Below are 5,988 nucleotides of genomic sequence, written 5' to 3'. Positions count from 1 at the left end.
TGCACCTTGTCCATCATGTTCCATACTGTACTGCCACCAACTACTACCACCACAGCCAGACATCATCTCCTGCACCTTGTCCATCATGTTCCATAGTGTACTGTCACCAACTACTACCACCACAGCCAGACATCTCCTGCACCTTGTCCGTCATGTTCCATAGTGCACTGCCACCAACTACTACCACCACAGCCAGACATCTCCTGCACCTTGTCCGTCATGTTCCATAGTGTACTGCCACCAACTACTAGCACCACACAGCCAGACATCTCCTGCACCTTGCCCGTTATGTTCCATACTGTGCTGCCACCAACTACTACCACCACAGCCAGACATCTCCTGCACCTTGTCCGTCATGTTCCATACTGTGCTGCCACCAACTACTACCACCACAGCCAGACATCTCCTGCACCTTGTCCGTCATGTTCCATAGTGTACTGCCACCAACTACTACCACCACACAGCCAGACATCTCCTGCACCTTGTCCGTCATGTTCCATACTGTACTGCCACCAACTACTACCACCACAGCCAGACATCTCCTGCACCTTGTCCGTCATGTTCCATACTGCACTGCCACCAACTACTAGCACCACAGCCAGACATCTCCTGCACCTTGTCCGTCATGTTCCATACTGTACTGCCACCAACTACTAGCACCACACAGCCAGACATCTCCTGCACCTTGTCCATCATGTTCCATACTGTGCTGCCACCAACTACTAGCACCACACAGCCAGACATCTCCTGCACCTTGTCCCTCAGGTTCCATACTACACTGCCACCAACTACTACTACCACACAGCCAGACATCTCCTGCACCTTGTCCATCATGTTCCATACTGTACTGCCACCAACTACTACTACCACACAGCCAGACATCTCCTGCACCTTGTCCATCATGTTCCATACTGTACTGTCACCAACTACTAGCACCACAGCCAGACATCTCCTGCACCTTGTCCGTCATGTTCCATACTGTACTGCCACCAACTACTACTACCACACAGCCAGACATCTCCTGCACCTTGTCCATCATGTTCCATACTGTACTGCCACCAACTACTACTACCACACAGCCAGACATCTCCTGCACCTTGTCCATCATGTTCCATACTGTACTGCCACCAACTACTACCACCACAGCCAGACATCTCCTGCACCTTGTCCGTCATGTCCCATACTGTACTGCCACCAACTACTACCACCACACAGCCAGACATCTCCTGCACCTTGTCCGTCATGTTCCATACTGTACTGCCACCAACTACTACCACCACACAGCCAGACATCTCCTGCACCTTGTCCGTCATGTTCCATACTGCACTGCCACCAACTACTACCACCACACAGCCAGACATCTCCTGCACCTTGTCCGTTATGTTCCATACTGTACTGCCACCAACTACTACCACCACACAGCCAGACATCTCCTGCACCTTGTCCATCATGTTCCATACTGTACTGCCACCAACTACTACCACCACAGCCAGACATCATCTCCTGCACCTTGTCCATCATGTTCCATAGTGTACTGTCACCAACTACTACCACCACAGCCAGACATCTCCTGCACCTTGTCCGTCATGTTCCATAGTGCACTGCCACCAACTACTACCACCACAGCCAGACATCTCCTGCACCTTGTCCGTCATGTTCCATAGTGTACTGCCACCAACTACTAGCACCACACAGCCAGACATCTCCTGCACCTTGCCCGTTATGTTCCATACTGTGCTGCCACCAACTACTACCACCACAGCCAGACATCTCCTGCACCTTGTCCGTCATGTTCCATACTGTGCTGCCACCAACTACTACCACCACAGCCAGACATCTCCTGCACCTTGTCCGTCATGTTCCATAGTGTACTGCCACCAACTACTACCACCACACAGCCAGACATCTCCTGCACCTTGTCCGTCATGTTCCATACTGTACTGCCACCAACTACTACCACCACAGCCAGACATCTCCTGCACCTTGTCCGTCATGTTCCATACTGCACTGCCACCAACTACTAGCACCACAGCCAGACATCTCCTGCACCTTGTCCGTCATGTTCCATACTGTACTGCCACCAACTACTAGCACCACACAGCCAGACATCTCCTGCACCTTGTCCATCATGTTCCATACTGTGCTGCCACCAACTACTAGCACCACACAGCCAGACATCTCCTGCACCTTGTCCCTCAGGTTCCATACTACACTGCCACCAACTACTACCACCACACAGCCAGACATCTCCTGCACCTTGTCCATCATGTTCCATACTGTACTACCACCAACTACTACCACCACACAGCCAGACATCTCCTGCACCTTGTCCGTCATGTTCCATACTGCACTGCCACCAACTACTACCACCACAGCCAGACATCTCCTGCACCTTGTCCGTCATGTTCCATACTGTACTGCCACCAACTACTACCACCACACAGCCAGACATCTCCTGCACCTTGTCCGTCATGTTCCATACTGTACTGCCACCAACTACTACCACCACAGCCAGACATCTCCTGCACCTTGTCCGTCATGTTCCATAGTGTACTGCCACCAACTACTAGCACCACAGCCAGACATCTCCTGCACCTTGTCCATCATGTCCCATACTGTACTGCCACCAACTACTACCACCACAGCCAGACATCTCCTGCACCTTGTCCATCATGTCCCATACTGTACTGCCACCAACTACTACCACCACAGCCAGACATCTCCTGCACCTTGTCCATCATGTTCCATACTGCACTGCCAGCAACTACTACCACCACAGCCAGACATCTCCTGCACCTTGTCCGTCATGTTCCATACTGCACTGCCACCAACTACTACCACCACAGCCAGACATCTCCTGCACCTTGTCCGTCATGTCCCATACTGTACTGCCACCAACTACTACCACCACAGCCAGACATCTCCTGCACCTTGTCCATCATGTTCCATACTGCACTGCCAGCAACTACTACCACCACACAGCCAGACATCTCCTGCACCTTGTCCATCATGTTCCATACTGCACTGCCACCAACTACTACCACCACACAGCCAGACATCTCCTGCACCTTGTCCGTCATGTTCCATAGTGTACTGCCACCAACTACTAGCACCACACAGCCAGACATCTCCTGCACCTTGTCCGTCATGTTCCATACTGTACTGCCACCAACTACTACCACCACACAGCCAGACATCTCCTGCACCTTGTCCGTCATGTTCCATACTGTACTGCCACCAACTACTACCACCACAGCCAGACATCTCCTGCACCTTGTCTGTCATGTTCCATACTGTACTGCCACCAACTACTACCACCACACAGCCAGACATCTCCTGCACCTTGTCCCTCAGGTTCCATACTACACTGCCACCAACTACTACCACCACACAGCCAGACATCTCCTGCACCTTGTCCGTCATGTTCCATACTGTACTGCCACCAACTACTACCACCACACAGCCAGACATCTCCTGCACCTTGTCCCTCAGGTTCCATACTACACTGCCACCAACTACTACCACCACACAGCCAGACATCTCCTGCACCTTGTCCGTCAGGTTCCATAGTGTACTGCCACCAACTACTACCACCACACAGCCAGACATCTCCTGCACCTTGTCCATCATGTTCCATACTGCACTGCCACCAACTACTACCACCACAGCCAGACATCTCCTGCACCTTGTCCGTCATGTTCCATACTGTGCTGCCACTAACTACTACCACCACAGCCAGACATCTCCTGCACCTTGTCCGTCATGTTCCATACTGTGCTGCCACCAACTACTACCACCACACAGCCAGACATCATCTCCTGCACCTTGTCCGTCATGTTCCATAGTGTACTGCCACCAACTACTAGCACCACAGCCAGACATCTCCTGCACCTTGCCCGTTATGTTCCATACTGTGCTGCCACTAACTACTACCACCACAGCCAGACATCTCCTGCACCTTGTCCATCATGTTCCATACTGCACTGCCACCAACTACTACCACCACAGCCAGACATCTCCTGCACCTTGTCCGTCATGTTCCATACTGCACTGCCACCAACTACTACCACCACAGCCAGACATCTCCTGCACCTTGTCCGTCATGTTCCATACTGTGCTGCCACCAACTACTACCACCACACAGCCAGACATCATCTCCTGCACCTTGTCCGTCATGTTCCATAGTGTACTGCCACCAACTACTAGCACCACAGCCAGACATCTCCTGCACCTTGCCCGTTATGTTCCATACTGTGCTGCCACTAACTACTACCACCACAGCCAGACATCTCCTGCACCTTGTCCGTCAGGTTCCATAGTGTACTGCCACCAACTATTACCACCACACAGCCAGACTTAATCTCCTGCACCTTGTCCGTCATGTTCCATACTGCACTGCCGCTGCTGCCACCAGTTACTACTACCACTAGTGCCTCTACCATTCTCACTACACAGCCAGACATTATTTGATATTCAAATCCAGCCTTGTCCGTCATGTTCCATACTGTACAGCCATTTATGTTGACGCACCACTGCTGCTTCCACCACTACACAGCGAGACATCTGCTGCTTTGCCCGCATCATGTTTCAAACTGTATTGCCGCTGATGACAACTCGTCACTGCCGCTATCCCCATCACACAGCAGTTATCTGTCGCCGTTATGTCTGTCCTGATCTCTTCTGTATGGGAAATGTAGGCAACACCCATCCAGGATCTGCGCCTCATATAGGAAAACATCTTGGAAAGCCATTTAAAAAAAACAAAAATCACACTTCAATTTTTAAAAAATAATCGCGATCACAGCCACCAAATTTTTAGCAAATTTGTGTAACAACTTCCTAGTTCTTAATAGATGGAAAAAGTCCTTTCGGAGTATGGATAAAAGCCATTTCAATGTGAGAGACAGCTAAATCACATCAGCAGTACGAATCATCCCTGGTCCATAATAGATGGAAAAGGTCCGTCTGGTGTGTGGGAAATAGACAGTTCACTGTGAGCAGGCCAAACTCCATGTCTGAAGAGGACCTCACCAGCAGGAGAACCTCTCTGTATATAACACATAGAAAAGGTCCGTCTGGTGTATGGGAAATAGACAGTTCACTGTGAGCAGGCCAAACTCCATGTCTGAAGAGGACCTCACCAGCAGGAGAACCTCTCTGTCTATAACACATAGAAAAGGTCCGTCTGGTGTATGGGAAATAGACAGTTCACTGTGAGCAGGCCAAACCCCATGTCTGAAGAGGACCTCACCAGCAGGAGAACCTCTCTGTATATAACACATAGAAAAGGTCCGTCTGGTGTATGGGAAATAGAGAGTTCACTGTGAGCAAGTTAAAGGCATTCTGTCATCAGATTTTACCCCTATAACCTAAAGATATCCTCATGTCCGGACTAATAAGAAGAATCCTAAGCTGGCCTTATTAAACCTCACTGAGGCTCTATTTGTCCAAAAAACAGGTTTTTATAACCTGCCAATCACTTACTTAAGGTGCCCAAGGGGAGGTCCGTTAATACAGGGTGCCCGGCCGCACCCCTCGCCGTCCGGTGCCCAGCGCCGCCTTCTGTCTTCATCGCCGCCTTCCCTGTCTTCAGCGCCACCTTCTACAGCTCAGCACCGCCTCCGCAATCCTCCCCGTCCCTCTGCCAGATCCCGCGCTGGCGCACTAAGCTCAGCCAATCTGCAGGTCATATTAGGGTTGAGCGAAGTGCGCATCAGGCCGGCGCATGCGCACTTCGCTCAATGAAGCCGCTGCCAGGAGTCCGCACGGGCTCATCAGGCCGAGCCTAGTGCGTAGGCGCGGGATCTGGCAGAGGGACGGGAGGATTGCAGAGGCGGTGCTGAAGACAGGGAAGGCGGTGATGAAGGCGGCGCTGGGCACCGGACGGCGAGGGGTGCGGCCGGGCACCCTGTATTAACGGACCTCCCCTTGGGCACCTTAAGTAAGTGATTGGCAGGTTATAAAAACCTGTTTTTTGGACAAATAGAG

This window comes from Bufo bufo, chromosome 2, assembly GCF_905171765.1.
Source record: "Bufo bufo chromosome 2, aBufBuf1.1, whole genome shotgun sequence".
NCBI classification, from domain to species: domain Eukaryota; kingdom Metazoa; phylum Chordata; class Amphibia; order Anura; family Bufonidae; genus Bufo; species Bufo bufo.
This window is presented reverse-complemented; position numbering follows the sequence as displayed.